Source organism: Erythrolamprus reginae (assembly GCF_031021105.1).
Source record: "Erythrolamprus reginae isolate rEryReg1 chromosome 13 unlocalized genomic scaffold, rEryReg1.hap1 SUPER_13_unloc_4, whole genome shotgun sequence".
In the NCBI taxonomy this organism is placed as follows: domain Eukaryota; kingdom Metazoa; phylum Chordata; class Lepidosauria; order Squamata; family Dipsadidae; genus Erythrolamprus; species Erythrolamprus reginae.
The window spans coordinates 333,975-350,791 of record NW_027248448.1 but is presented as its reverse complement, the minus strand read 5'-3'; the positions used below and the strand labels follow the sequence as shown (position 1 = coordinate 350,791).

The 16,817-nt window shown below is 43.3% G+C and overlaps 1 pseudogene; it reads right to left on the bottom strand.

Moving 5' to 3' along the window:
- LOC139155171 (vomeronasal type-2 receptor 26-like) overlaps window positions 1-16,817 on the bottom strand; it is a 51,823-nt pseudogene that overhangs the window by 25,151 nt on the left and 9,855 nt on the right.

Genomic DNA, 16,817 nt, shown 5'->3' with positions numbered 1-16,817 from the left:
GAGGACCGACTCTTGAGGTACCTCACAAGGGAGCGACCTAGAGGTCGACCTCTGACCCCCCACTAACACTGACTGTGACTGACCGGAGAGGTAGGAGGAGAACCACTGGAGAACAGTGCCTCCCACTCCCAACCCCTCCAGCCGGTGCAGAAGGATACCATGGTCGATGGTTTTGAAAGCCGCTGAGAGGTCAAGAAGCACCAGGACAGAGGATAAACCCCTGTCCCGGGCCCACCAGAGATCATCCATAGATGAACTCACAGATACTGTAACATCATATGTCAGCTTCTGTGAAGACCTATGTGTACCAACTAGGTAGGAACTTGCAAGTATACAGTAACAATAAACCTTGGTTCACAGCCAAACTAAGCAGTTACGTCATTCCAAAGAGGAAGCCTACAGAAAAGGTGATATAATGCTGTACAATCAGGCCAGAAATATATTAACAAGGGAGATCAGAGCAGCAAAAAGGAACTACTCTGAAAAGCTAAAGAATCAATTCTCAATAAATGAGGAAAACTCTCAAAAACATTACCGGTTACAGCAAACCATCTTCCCAACTGAAAGAGATCAGCTATTGTCTTCTTTTGTTACTTTTTATCATTACTTATCTAATGTTTTATTTGTACAAATTACCACCCTATAATTGTTATACAAAATAAATAAATAAAATAAATAAATTGGCAGATGACCTGAATGTGTTCTACTGCAGGTTTGAAACCACAACCACATTTCTGCACAACCTCCATCCAAGACACACCAACAACAGCTAAATCTTCTACAACTGAACCCATCCCATTAGGTTTACAACCCTTGGTGATCACAGAAAAGGAAGTGAAAGATCTATTTCACAGATAGAAGCCTGGAAAAGCACCAGACCCAGACAAGATAACTACTTCTTGTTTAAAAGTCTATGCTGACAAATTGGCCCCCATCTTCATCCAAATCTTCAACAAATCACTAGAGTTGTGCTATGTTCCTTCCTGCTTCAAATGCTCTACTATCATCCCAGTGCCGAAGAAGCCCTCCATCAAGGAACTGAATGACCACAGACCAGTTGCTCTAACATCAGTAGTTATGAAAACCTTTGAAAGGCTAGTGATGTTCCACTTGAAAGCCATCACGGATCCACTCTTACAGCCCCTGCAATTTGCATACCGAGCAAATAGATCAACAGATGATGTTGTTATTATGGCTCTACAATACATCCTTCAACATCTTGAATCTCCAATGACCTACGCTAGGGTCCTCTTTGTAGACGTCAGTTCAGCATTCAATACCATCGTACCGGACATTCTCTTAACCAAACTAAATCAGCTAGTGCTGGCTGAACACAGTTGTAAGTGGATCACAAGCTTCCTAACAGAAAGCAGCAGGTGAAGCTAGGAAAAATCACATCAGATACACATGTGCCCCCCAAGGCTGTGTAGTCTCACCACTTCTCTTCTCTCTATACACTAATGACTGCATCTCAAACGATCCATCTGTTTAACTACTGAAGTTTGCAGATGATACAACAGTGATCGGACTCATTTGAGACAATGATGAATCCGCATACAGATGGGAAGTTGAATAACTATCCTTGTGGTGTGACCAGAACAAGCTAAAACTGAACACACTCAAAACCGTAGAAATGGTGGGAGACTTTAGGAGAAACCCTTGCACCCTTCCACCTCTCACAATACTAGACAACACAGTATCAACAGTAGAGACCTTCAAATTTCTAGGTTCTATCATATCTCAAGACCTAAAATGGTCACCTAACATCAAAAACATCATTAAAAAAACCACAACAAAGAATGTTCTTTCTGCGCCAGCTCAGGAAGCTCAAACTGCCCAAGGAGCTGCTGATACAGTTCTACAGAGGAATCATTGGGTCTGTCATCTGCAACTCTATAACTGTCTGGTTTGGTGCTGCAACCCAACAGGACCGACACAGACTTCAGAGGACAATCAGAACTGCAGGAAAATCAATTGCTGCCAACCTGCCTTCCATTGAGGATCTGTATATTGCATGAGTCAAAAAGAGGGTGGGGAAAATATTGACTGACCCCTCGCATCCTGGACACAAACTGTTTCAACTCCTACCTCAAAACGTCGCTACAGAGCACTGCACACCAAGACAACTAGACACAAGAACAGCTTTTTCCAGAACACCATCACTCTACTAAACAAATAATTCCCTCAACACTGTCAGACTTTTTACTAAATCTGCACTTCTATTTCTACTAGTTTTTCTCATCATTCCTATCACCCATTTCCTCCCACTTAGGACTGTATGACTGTAACTTGTTGCTTGTATTCGAAAATGTTTATTAATATTGATTGTTTCTTCATTGCTTATTTGACCCCTATGACAATCATTAAGTGTTGTACCACATGATTCTTGACAAATGTATCTTTTTCTTTTATGTACGCTGAGAGCATATGCACCAAGACAAATTGCTTGTGTGTCCAATCACACTTGCCCAATTCTATTCTAAAAGATTGATATAATAACAATGGTTTTAAATCAACTTAAAGATGATAATTAGAAGCAAGCAACAATTGTTGAATCAGATAGATTGGATGGATGGATGGATGGATGGATGGCCAACTTGACTGGAACTTAATTTTTTATTTATTTATTTGTTTATTTGTTTATTTATTTATTAGATTTGTATGCCGCCCCTCTCCATAGACTCGGGGCGGCTAACAACAATAATGAAACAATATATAACAAATCTAATATTTAAATTAATTTTAAAAACCCTTATTTAAGAAACCAAACATACACACAGACATACCATGCATGAATTTTATAGGCCTAGGGGGAAGGGAATATCTCAACTCCCCCATGCCTGACGACAGAGGTGGGTTTTAAGGAGCTTACGAAAGACGAGGAGGGTGGGGGCAACTCTGATCTCTGGGAGGAGTTGGTTCCAGAGGGTCTTATTGAGATGGGGAGGTTATTTTTTTGTGTGTGGTAGATGTTAGAGGTACATGAAGTCTGATAATAATTTTCATTTCAAGTAGGAATGTGTTGTAAAGGTCATCAGTAGTGTAACATTCAGAGAATAGAGTTTTCCAGTTTAATGTTGAGAGGTGGGCTTCAATGAGTTCGTAGTTCACTTTTTTGAAATTGAATTTTGGTGTTGCATTATTTTGGTGGATCATAGTTTGGCTTAGGTTGAGACTGACGTTTATCATGCTGTGGTCATTGTTGGAAAATGGTTCTGTTATTTGTAAGCCATATATTGCACTTTTGCTGTTGCAGAAGATGAGATCCAGACAGATATCAAGTCTGGTATTGTTAGTTACTAGTTGGTCGAGTCCCAGATAGGTGACGGTATTATATATAGTAAAATGGATGGGTTCCATGCTGCATTCATTTAAGGACCAGTTAATGTGTGGTAGGTTGAGGTCTCCAAGGAAGATAATAGGGTATGGGCAGTTGATTGCCCACGTTAGTAATGTGGATAATTTGTTTGCATGTTCAATGTCATAGTCCGGGGCTCTGTAGCAGAGTAAGAAGCGAATTGTGGTATTTAGGGATAAATCACAGACAATAGTTTCAGGTACCAATAAATCCTGTGCAACTTTGAGGTTTTTTAGGTTCAGCGATTTTTTGGGTAGAATATAGCTACTCCACCTCCTCTGTAGGATTCACGGTCTGAGCGGAAAAAATGGTAGTTTTTTGATGTGATAATGGAGTCTGGGTAGGAAGCATTTAGCCATGTTTCACATATAAAAATTATATCGAAGTTGGAGGTGTCAAGTAGAAGGAGGAATTCAGACGTCTTGTTGACTAAACTTCTAGCATTTAATAGATTGAGATTGGTTTTGTGCTGGGGATTGGTTTTGGGGTGGTTAGAGGAAGTAAGGGGCACACTTTCCTATTCTTTGTTTGAGGTGGTAGGGTTGTCCATTTGTTCTTGTGGGATGGTGATCTGGCAGGTGTCAGTTTGATGTTGTGAGATGGTAGGTTGAAAGAAGTTAGACCGGAAGATGTTGGAAGGATTATGGGTTTTGGATTTGATGCATTCCGTGCGGTAATCTATGTAAAGGTTTGTTTCACCAAGTTCATAGCGTCTCTTGAGTTCTGCCCGTTTGAATTCTCCTTTCGGCTTAAAGTCCCAAATAACTAAAAGAAGGAGGCTGGTCTCCCCTCCCTTCCCTGGTTGCCTCCCCTGCTGTCAGGCACTCACAGCTCTGCAAAGCCAGAAACCTTTGGCTGGAACCGAAGGGGAAGGACCCACGTGGGCCCTTAGAGAGGAGAAGGGTGGGGCGTTCATTGACAGCCTCTCTCAGCCTCTCATGAGTTCTGTGCCCTATGATCAGGAGTTATTTTGAAGGAAATCCTGTGTCAGCGTTCTAAATAGCATCTGAGAAATAAAACAAGTCCGAGTCCATTTCTCTCAATCAGAGCTTGATTTATTAACAGAACCATGTTAGCTACGCCATTGTCATTCCGACTCTGAGTACTTCCCAGAATCCCACCTAGGTTAAGGATCATCTTACATCTCCCACACCCACAAGTTCACCACGAGAGCCAGTCTGTGAGTAGGAGCTTATCAACTTCCTCTTCTCTTCAGTTGAGGCAGAACAAATGGTGGCCTTGGCATGGAGAAAGGAATCTTTGGTTGTGTCTAGTAACTTTCCCCTCTGATTACTCACTACCCCTCCCATCCCCCCTTGTGTTGTGTTAGGCTGAACTCTCCTACTCCACATGAAGACTTTGGCCTGACATCCTGTTTCTTTCATTCTTTTTTTAATGGCCTATTTCAGTGATTTCCAACCTTTGAGCTGCGGCACATTTTTTACATATACAAAATCATGGGGCACTTTGAGCAGGGGGGAGTGGGGGGGCTAAAAAAACTTTGGACAAAAAAAATTCTCTCTCTTCCTCCCTTTCGCTCGATTTCTCTTTCTCTCTCTTTTTTCCTTCCCCTCTGTCCATCCCTCTTTCTTTCTCTCTTCCTTCCTTCCTGTCTTTTTTGCTCTCTTTCTATCTCTCCCTCCTTCCCTGCCTCTCTCTCTCTCTCTTGCTTTCTTTCTCTCTCTCTCTCTTGCTTTCTCTCTCTCTCTTGCTTTCTTTCTCTCTCTTTCTCTCTTGCTTTCTTTCTTTCTCTCTTGCTTTCTTTCTCTCTCTCTTGCTTTCTTTCTCTCTCTCTCTTTCTTTCTCTCTCTCTCTCTTTCTTTCTCTCTCTCTCTTGCTGAGCTTCGCGGCACACCTGACCATGCCTCGCGGCACACTAATGTGCCACGGCACACTGGTTGAAAAACACTGGCGTATTTTGAGGAGCCTTAGTATTCAACTGTGGGAAATATATGTGTATGTGATTTTGTCTGTTTTTAATGTACAATTTTTTCAAAAAATATTTCCTCTAATATTTTTGGCTTTGTAATAGTTCAATTTTTTGAAGCTTGTTTTTTACCTTTTAGAATAAGATAAAATTTAATGAGCGGAATATCAAGTTTGCAGAAAAAATATTTATGATTTCCACAGAGGAAAGGATGCATGGTCAAAAAGCAGTAGAAAAACATCTGCTTTTTTTTAGCACATAGGACTTGAGTAACAATAGAGTCTCATATAAGAACATTAATGGTGGACTGGAAGAAAGATGAGGGATACCAAACTTGGTGTGCATGTTTGTGAAAATGACGTCAAAATCATAGTTAACTGGAAACAGAATATGAGTCAGCAGGGAGATGTTCTTGGAAAGAAGGCAAATGCAGCCCTAAGAATCTCAGGAAGTGGACGTTCTGGCTTGGGGAGACCCCAACTCAAGGAAACGGTCCCCATGCAGGCACCAGGCTTTAACTGGGATTCCTGCAGAGAGGAGGGGTTGGGCTAGATGGTCTCAGGGTCTCCTCCAAATTTATAAATTCCACAACACTTATCACAAACCTATACATGTACCTCCTGCTTTCCCTTGTCAATAGTGTCGTTTTCCTGCTCCTCCTCCTCTCTTCCACTCCCCCCTTTTGCCAAGCTGAAGACGACCGGGAGGGGAACGGAGAGAGGGAGGGAGGAAACCAGAGGAAAAATTACTGAAGCTTCAACATGCAGAGCTTTTTCCTTGACGCACTAACTCCCAAAGAGCACTTTCAAAGCATGGAGAAAACCCATATGAACGTCCCCCTTTCTTTCTCCCTCACCCCACTTTCCCCCCCTTACATTCACTTGTACATTCATTCATTCATTCATTCATTCATTCATTCATTCATTCATTTTTTTATGCCGCCCTTAGACTCAGGGCGGCTTACAACATCGCCTCAGAACAAAAGGGAATATGGAAGAGTGGGGTAGTACTGCACCTGTGCAAAGAGCTGGAGCTCGGCACTGTTCGTTGGCCACAATGACTACTGTGGGCGCCAGGGGGCCGGCACATGGTAGCGGGCCAAAACCGCCCCCTCATTTTTCAATTTGACTGGGCCCCTGATGCCAGTAGCAGTAATACTGGCCTATCCGCGGCCCTGCATACAGGATTTGATTTTTAAAAAGAATACAGTATTTTCAATTATCAGTGTTTAATATCGCAATGCCATGGTATCAAGTCTTTGACAAGGGGGGCGGTTTCGTACCTGTCCAGTACAGGCAGCCTGTTGGTGACGTCACCACACCTGGAACCGGTCCTTGGGGAGGCACCAAGAAAGAGATGGAGGGAGGGAGGGAGGAAAAAAAAGGAAGGAAGAAAGGAATGAATGAAGTAATGTAGGAACAAAAGAATGAAGGAAGAAAGGAAGAGGAAGGATGGGTGGGCGGGTAGGTAGGATGAAGGGAGGGAGGGAAAGAGAGAGAGAAAGAAAGAAAGAAAGAAAGATAGATAGAAAGAAGGGAGGGAGTTGGGAGGAAAAGGAATGAAGGGATGAAAGAATGAAGGAAGAAAGGAGGAGAAAGGTTGGGTGGGTGGGTGGGATGAAGGGAAGGAGGAAGGAAGGGGGAGGGAAGGATGGAGCAAGGAGGGAGGAAGGGAGGTGGGTGGGAGGGAGAAAGGAAGGAAGATTTGTGAGAAGGAACTTTAGAGAAGGAAGGAAGGAAGGAAGGAAGGGATAGATGAGAAAGAGAAAGAAAGAAAAAAGAAGAGAGTGGTTTTACTGCCTTTCTTTTGCCCATGGCTACCAAATATTTTTCAGGGATTTAGGTGCATTCAGTGTTTATAGTCCAGAGTATAAATATGGGTGTGTTTACTTTGTACATCAGGCTGCATAAGTCCAACTTAATATGCTATTCCATTCCATAATCAGCCACATCAGTCATAACATTATGTTTGTTTGTTTGTTTGTATTTGTATGCTGCCCCTCTCCGAGGACAGCAAGTACAAAAACAGAACAATAATATGAATCCAATTAATAATACATTAAAACAACCATTAAATTCAATTAAAAGAAAACCTAGCAAACCAATCATTCAACAATCATACTGAAAACATTCATTGGTCAGGGGGAAGATCTAAAAACCCAAACCTGGTGGCAAATATGAGGTTTTAAACTCTTTCAGAAGGTGAGGAAGGTGGGGGCAGTGCGAATCTCCAGGGGGAGCTCATTCCAGAGGGCCGGGGCTACCACAGAGAAGGTTCTTCCCCTACGTCCCGCCAGCCAACATTGTTTGGTCGACGGGACCCTAAGGAGACCAACTCTGTGGGATCTCCCCAATCGCTGGGATTCATGCAGCAAAAGGCGTCTTGGAGATAGTCTGGTCCTATGCCATGTAGGGCTTTATAGGTCATAACCAACACTTAGAATTGTGTCCGGAAACAGATTGGTAGCCAATGCAGTCCGCGGAGTGATGGTGAGATGTGGTCATTTCTTGGAAGGCCCAAGACTGCTCGCGCGGCTGCATTTTGGATGAGTTGAAGTTTCTGAACACTCATCAAAGGTAGCCCCATGTAGAGAGCATTGCAGTAGTTGAACCTCGAGATGATAAGGGCATGAGTGACCATGACCAAAGACTTCCTGTCCAAGTGGGGCCGCAACTGTTGCACCAGGTGAACCCGGGTAAATGCCACCCTCGACACAGTCAAAAGATGATGTTCTAAAGTTAGGTGTGGATTGAGGAGGACGCCCAAGTTGTGAACCCTCTCTGAGGAGGTCAATTATTCCCTAGCCCCCAGGGTGATGGACAGACAGATGGACATGTCCTTGGGAGGCAGTACCCACAGCCATTCCATCTTGTCTGGATTGATTCTGAGCCTGTTGGCACCCATCCAGACCCTGATAGCCTCCAGACACTGGCACATATGCAGGTTCTATTCCACGAATACCAATTTTGTCTGTGAAATTATGACCGAAATATTTCTACACCTATATTGCTTCTCACTGTCAGGAAATGTTTCTTTTGTTTTAGGTGGCTTTTCTCTTTCTTCAGTTTCCATCCATTGCTTCGTATTTGGCATTCAGATGCTTTGGAAAATACATTCCCCCCCCCCTTCTTTCTGGAAGCCCCTTAAGAGACTGTTGCCTCTCACACTCTTGGGCAAAGCAAGGGAGCCATTTCCTCCTTTCAGGAGTCCGTGAAAGGACATCTAGAGTATGTGAAGTTGGAAAAAAGGCAAAGAATATTGTTGTAGAACTGCAGATTCATTGAGGCTGAGGAATGGCTGGGAGGGGAGGGGCCAGGCAAGGGACTCCTTGACATGAGTGACATGGAGTTGGCCACGCTCACATGACCACCAAGCTTTGCCTGCTGAATCACATGACCATGAAGCCACTCCCATCCAGTCATGATTGCCAAGCCACCACCCCCACCCGGTCATATGGCTGGTAAGCCAGTCCCACCCGGTCACATGACCATCAAGCCACATCCACAAAATAAACCACACCCACAAAGTGGTAGTAAAAAAATTAGGAACAGGAACCCCCCCCCTGCTTTGGAACCATTATTCCATGAGTAATTAAATTGGGCAGATCTGTTGAGGTGGTTCCCATCCTTCTCCTCTGGATTCCTTCTCCAAAGGATCTAAGATTCATATTGGGACCCCCTACCTGCCACGGCTGCAGTTTCGGAGACCCCAACCTCTTTTCTCCCTCCGTCCTTCTCCTCCTCAATCTGGGGGAATAGGCAGCATTCAAGACATGGGCCAGAGTCTTCATAAGGCTGTAATAGTAATATTCATTTGGAAGCCTTCCTCTGTTCCATTTCCACTGGGTCTCCAGTGGGGCTTTCTGGGTGCATCTTCTGCGGCCTTTGACAGAAAAGACGTTCTTTGAAAGAGAACAGAGAAAATAAAGATCTGGAAACTTTTCTTCCACAAAGAAATGGGATTCAAAGGCTTCATCATTTGGTCTTATTTTGTCCATATAACCAAACTTCAAAACACTGTGGACGTATTTGAGAAGTCTACGCTTGTTCATTCTATACCATGCAAAATTTGTGAGGATCCAGACTTTCTCTTCAATGGGTCCTTGCAAGCGCAGAAATGTTAAATGGAAAGGAAGAATTCTGTCCCAAAAGGAACCATATTCCATGAAGTGAACAAAGACATTGACTTGCCTCCACTTAGAGAGGGCATCCCTGAGGGAGGCTGTAGGTTCAGTTGTTGAGAATTGTTGTGATATAACCACACAAATTCCATTCCTGACAAGCATAGGAGGGAAAGTCCTCATGAAATTCTCTCCATTCTCTGTGTCTGAAGCAAAGAGGCCAATCAAGGTCCATCTGAAATGGAGGAGCAGTTGGACAATGGCTGGGTAGTGGAACCCTTCTTTGGGAGTAATCTGGTGGAAAAAGGGGAATTTACTTTTATCTCTCAGAGCCTCTGAAGCTGTATGATGATTGATCTGAAAAAGCAATGAAGAATGCTGTGTTATATTTGGGGTCAGATCAAATCCAAAATATTAGATTTAATAAATCCAACCTGCTTCTTACGAATGTATTAAAACAATTTGTAGCTAGGCATTGTTTGAAATATTAAAGACAGAATATTATCAAGATTGTATAATAAAAATGAAAAATAATAAAATTTAAAAACTATAAACAATGCAAATCATATTACTGCATCACCTCTACAATTTACCAAAATTAGAATAACACATTGAAATACTGACTGACTAGTATATTCCAATAAGGGGACTATTATAAATATTGAGGATGTTTTTCTGTTTCTGTATCCCAATTTTTTTCTGGAGGGCTCCTTTTAGCTTCTTCTCCAATTATACAAGAAACAGCGAGATCTCAGTTCCTAATATAATTTGTCAATTGAAATTTGTCTGTTTTCAGAGTCTCTCAATCTCCATAGACTAAATTTTATGCCAATATCCATATTTTCTGAATTTAGACAAAGGAGAAATTGTATAAATTCTCAATACAAATGTGAGGGCAGCAACTGGAGTCCTTTTATCCCAAGATACTCCTCAGAGGCTGTGATTGGGTTGGTTCTGCTCGTGATTTCTCTCTCAAGCCCCAAGCATCAGATGGATGTAAGAACATGGGAGAAACCTTGGTCTCTTATACTTTAATAATTGGAGCTGAGGAAGCTGGAGAGCTATGAGGTTTTCATTTAAGCAACACTTTCACTCCTGCCCTTTCTCTCACTGAGCTCCTTTGATGATGAGGGTCCCAAATTCAGCCTCAAAAAAAACAACCCCAGGCATAGTTCCCTCTAAGCTGAGCAGTGAGCCATGGTGCACTTAAAAATCATCACCAACTCAGAATTTTTCAAACCTGCCCAGAAGCCGATCGCCAACCTTTTGCAAAAGCAGATTGCCTATCTTTTGCAAAAGGTTCTCCCACCGGATCTTCCACTAGCACCCTGTAAACAGGCTCAAGCAGCAGGGTGCTGAAAGAGGAGGTGGTGGAGGCGAGGGGCTTACAGCTACCCCCCCCCCCACAGCACAATGGAGAGAGAGAGAAATTCAAAGGAAAGGAGGCTGAGAAAGAGAGGGAAAGAGTGAGAGGGAAGGAGAGAGAGAGGAAGAGAGAGAAACAGATAGAAAAAAGAGGAAGGAAAAGAAAGAAAAAGAATGGGAGTAAAGAAGACAGAAAGAAAATCAAAATCTAGTTTGAAACTAGCTCAACTATTTAAGTGGCATTTTGATATTGATAGAGTTGCCCTATTATGAGCTCACTCTTATAGACACACAGCACAGTATTTTATTTTGAAATTCTCTGAGGCAAAACAGGGTGGGTTTTTATTTATTTATTTATTTTATTTTATTTTATTTATTTATTATTTCTGTGCCGCCCAGTCCCAAAGGGACTGCCGCTCAGACACTGTACTTTTCCGCCCCCCCCCAAAAAAAAATTAGAGGGAACACTGACCCCAGGTAAGGAAAAGAGTTACATGCTCTAGTGGCTGACCAACTGTAGCTACCATGTCATTTCCCAATGACCATTGATTAATTGTCAGATAATTATTATGACAAAAGAATCCAAGTCTTGTTCACGGGATATACAATCCAAAGTGTAAGTATGATAATATCATTTTGTTAGTGTAAATTAGTGAGTTCCAATAGGTATTTAGCATGCTAAATATGTGAACCTATAACAGAACCTAAAACAGAATAAAGAATTGGAAGGGACCTTGGAGGTCTTCTAGTCTAACCTCCTCCTCAATCAGGTGATCCTACACTCTTCCAGACAAGTAGCTGTCTGGTCTCTTTTTAAAAACCTGCAGTGTTGGAGCACCCACAACTTCTGGGGACAAGTTATTCCACTGATTAATTGCTGTAAGTGTCAGGAAAGTTCTCCTTAGTTCTAGGTTGTTTCTCTCCTTGATTAGTTTCAATCCAATGTTTCTTGTCTTGTTTTCCAGTTTTTGGAAAATAGGTTACCCCATCCCCCTATTCTTTGTGGCAGCCCCTGAAATTTTGCACACTGTTATTATGTCACTGTGAGAAAAGGAAAAATAATGACACAGGAGCCAGGTGAACAGGAACAGATATTTACTATCTTGCTAATCCAGGAGAAGCCAACTCAGGTAGAGAATCACACCTGAAGAGGGCAATTGACATCTACACACATCCATTTTTATACCAAATCAACAATACATACATAACTCCCAGTATATTGAACACTCTCATTAGTCATGACGTAAGCAATGACATATGTTCTTAATGTGTTTTTTCCCTCTTACTTAGGGACTAGCCCCGATTTTATATCCTGTTTTTCACACAATGAGCTAAAAATACAATATTTGTATTTCACACACATGGTTTCATAATGGCACAGAGGAAAAGTCATTTGAGTATAAAAGACAACTTGATATCACAACATGGCTGCACTTTGGTTCCCTTCTTTACACAAAATAACCCATCTTTACATTTTCCTCTCAGTCACCCCCAGTCTTTTCATTAATAATAATAATAATAATAATAATAATAATAATAATAATAACAATAATAATTTATTAGATTTGTATACCGCCCCCTCCGGGGACTCAGAGCAGCTCACAACAGACAATAAAAAATACTAATTCAATATTAAAAAACAATATTTAAAACTCTTTAAGAAACAATTATACTATCCAAACAAATCAAGCATAAAGTGAATCAGCCAAGGGATATGTCAATTTCCACAGAAAAGGCTCTTCCCTTGGGTCCTGCCAGACCACATAGTTTTGTCGCCAGGACCCAGAGAAGGCCCACTCTATGGGACGTAACCGGTCGCTGGGATTTGTGCGGCAGAAGGCAGTCCCGGAGATATTCTGGTCCGATGCCATGAAGGACTTTATAGGTCCCGCCAGAGATCATCCATCAACGCAACCAAAGCAGTTTCCGTGCTGTAGCCGGGCCTGAATCCTGACTGTTTGGGGCCTAGATAATCAGCTTCTTCCAAGGACGGCTGGAGCTGGAGCACCACCACCTTCTCACCAACCTTCCCCATAAAGGGAAGGTTGGAGACTGGACGATAGTTGTTGAGAATGGCTGGGTCCAGGGAAGGCTTCTTCAGGAAGGGGTGCACAAGTGCCTCCTTGTAGGGATCCGGAAAGGACCCCCTCCCCAAAGAAACATTGACAATCTCCTGGACCCAGCTCCGTGTCACCTCCCTGCTGGCCGATACCAGCCAGAAGGGACACATATCCAGTAAACAGGTGGTGGAACTCACAGTTCCAATGGCCTTTTCCACTTCACCAGGTGTCAGCAGATCAAACTCTTCCCAGACAGATGGACAAGGACGGGTCCCACTCACCTCGACTGACTCGTTGTCTGTAGACTCTGTTATCCAACCGAGGTCCGCCCGGATCTGAGCCATTTTATCAGTGAAAAATATGTTAAAATCCCCGGCACTACTCTGCAAGGGCTCCCCAACTCCCCCCTGGTTAAGAAGGGAGGGGTTACCCTAAACAGAGTGGCCGGGCGAGATTCCGCTGATGCAATCATGGCAGCATAGTACGCGCATCTTGCCGCCTTGAGAGCCACTTTGTAAGTCTTAATATGAGCTCTTACAAGTGTTCAATCGGATTCGGACTTACTCTTCCTCCATCTCTTCTCTAGACTTCTCTTCTGGTGTTTCAACTCCCGGAGCTCCTCGTTGAACAATGGAGGTCACAACGGCGCAATCCGGTCAAGAGCCTTCGCTGCAGCCTGGTTCCAGGCCTCAGCAAGAGACTCTGCTGAACTGTGGACAAGTGCATCTGGAATAACCCCAAGTGCCCTCTGAAAGCCCTCTGGGTCCATCATGCATCTGGGGCGGAACGACCTAGTCAGTTCCACCTTCCTGCTGGGAAGGATTGGAGCCAGAAAGTCAAGCCGCAATAGAAAATGGTCTGACCATGACAAAGGCAACACTTCTAAGCCCCTTCGTCTCAGACCATTACTCAATTGCTCCGAGAGGAATACCATGTTGGGTGCGTGTCCACTCTCGTGAGTCGAACCCTGAGCTACTTGAGTCAGGTTCATGCCTCTCATGGTGGCCATGAACTCCTGTGCTAACCCAGAGGAATCGCTAAGTAATGACAGATTGAGGTCCCCCAGGACAATGAGTGTGGAGAACTCTATTGCCAACCCGGCCACCTCCTTGAGCAGCACAGGCAGGGCTGTTGGCACGCAGCTGGGAGGCAGGTACGTGAGCAGCAAGCCCACCTGAACCCCTGTCCAACTTTACAATCTGCAATCTCGGGAGCAACAAGTCTACGTAGGCAAAGTTTCTCCTTGTGTATAATAGCCCCTCCCCCCCCATACCTGAAACCCGGGTGGGTAAATTTCTGAAATATAATAATATATTTCTGAATAATAATTTCTGAATAATTTCTGAATTAATAATAATAAATTTCTGAATAATAATAATAATAATAATAATAATAATAATTTATTAGATTTGTATGCCGCCCCTCTCCCAAGACTCGGGGTGGCTCACAACAATAATAAAAACAATGTTACAGTGGAACAAATCTAATATTAAAAAAGAGAAAACATATAAAACCCCATTGTTTAAAACTAAACAACACATGCATACCAAACATAAAATATAAACAACACATGCATACCAAACATAAAATATAAAAAGCCTGGTGGAGGTGTCTCAGTTCCCCCATGCCTGGCGATATAGGTGGGTCTTGAGTAATTTACGAAAGACAAGGAGGGTGGGGACAGTTCTAATATCTGGGGGGAGTTGATTCCAGAGGGCAGGGGTCGCCACAGAGAAGGCTCTTCCCCTGGGGCCCGCCAAACGACATTGCTTAGTCAATGGGACCCAGAGAAAGCCAACTCTGTGGGACCTTATTGGTTGCTGGGATATGTGCGGTAGCAGGCGGTTCCGGAGGTACTCTGGTCCAATGCCATGTAGGGCTTTTAAAGGTCATAACCAACACTTTGAATTGTGACCGGGAACTGATCGGCAGGCAGTGCAAGCCATGGAGTGTTGTAGAAATGTGGGCGAATCTGGGAAGCCCCACGATGGCTCTCGCAGGCACATTCTGCACGATCTGAGGTTTCTGAACACTTTTCAAAGGTAGCTCCATGTAGAGAGCGTTGCAGTAATTGAACCTCGAGGTGATGAGGGCATGAGTGACTGTGAGCAATGACTCCCTGTCCAAATAGGGCCGCAACTGGTGCACCAGGCGAACCTGGGCAAACGCCCTCCTCGCCACAGCCAAAAGATGGTGTTCCAATGTTAGCTGTGGATTGAGGAGGATGCCCAAGTTGCGAACCCTCTCTTAGGGGGTCAATAATTCCCCTCCCCCCAGGGTAATGGACGGACAGATGGAATTGTCCTTGGGAGGCAAGACCCATAATCACTCTGTCTTGTCTGGGTTAAGTTTGAGCTTGTTGACACCTATTCAGACCTCAACAGCCCCCAGGCACCGGCACATCACTTCCACTGCTTTGTTGACTGGATATGGGGTGGAGATGTATAACTGGGTATCATCGGCATATTGATGATACCTCACCCCATGCCCTTGGATGACTCCTCCCTCTGGGCCCAGCCAGGTTTCAGTCACACATGCCAGGTTGGTCTCCTCCTCCAGGATCAAATCCCAAGTGAGGAGAGCTTTATTTACCACCAACCTGGCATTGAGTAGCAGCAGCTTGAGCCCAGGGCCCGGATTACACTTGTCATCAGTGCCCCAGGTTGAGCTCGCGGGGCCAGAACAAGGGATCACTTTTAAGCAGTGATCTCTTCTTCCCCCAGAATGGCTAGCCCCATGGCTCCTGTCATATCTGCCTCTCCCCAGCAGCACCAGAAAATTCTGACCCTCTGCCACCCCAGAGATAGGTGTCTCCTTCCCTCCTGGTAAGCCAAATTTATCATTCATAATATTCCCATTCATCTCATACATACCATCCCACCCCACCCAATCATTCATTCCATATATATCGCCCCATCCACCTCAATTATCCATCAATTTAAAAAAAACCTAATTAGCTAAAAATGTAAAATATTAATAATTAACAACATGTTAATAATTAATACTAATTAATATCAGTTACTATAATTAATCCCTTAAATTGTATGTATTAATTATTTAAAACAAAAAATAAAAATATATAGAAGTTTAGGTCAGCAGCAAATTAGCATCAAGTTCTCAATTGCTAAGTTCTGGATTGTTAGAGTGTTCAATGTCCAGTGGGGGAATGTCTTGGGTAAAATAGTCTCTTCTAGATGTTAATTACTCTGTTCCCCAATTCCCAAGTCTTCTCTCTCTGTCCCGGTTCTGCCTCTGGCTCCTTGGCTCCCACAGGACCCACGGCTCTCACTGGTCACCCCTTGCTAGGCTTCCGATGGCGTCGCTGATTTCCAGGCGGCATCTCTGGCTCTCCGTCCACCAAACGGTACTGCAGGGCCTCCAAGCACTCTCAACACAGCCTCGGCGTCACCTCGACATCCTCCCCGGCCTCCTATCTCCTCTCACGGGCCTCCTCCTCAACAGCCACAGCTGGCCCAGCCTCTCCATGCAGGCCCTTCACCCGGCATTAAACTAGACATACTCAATTCCTGCAACTGTTCTTCATATTTTTTAGTTTCCAGACCCTTAATTATCTTAGTCTCTACATCTTTTTTTATAATATGGCCATTAAAATTGGATGCAGTATTCCAAGTGTGGTCTTGCCAAGGTATTATAAGGAGGTATTAATACTGCACATGATCTCGATTTTATCCATCTTTTTTAAAAAAATATTTTTAATAGTTTTCAAAGACAAACATTACAAACATAACATAAAACATAGAAAGGAGCGACTATCGCTCTGCTCAGTGTAGAGGTCTTCATAGTACAAAAAAGAAAAAGATATAACATTGTTATTTGAATCAATACAGAGAATATTTAGAAATATCTATTATAACTCTCTATGTAAAAAAAACCCACTTCCAATGATATATTAAGAAAAAAGGTTATAGAAACATAGAAGTCTGACGGCAGAAAAAGACCTCATGGTCCATCTAGTCTGCCTTTATA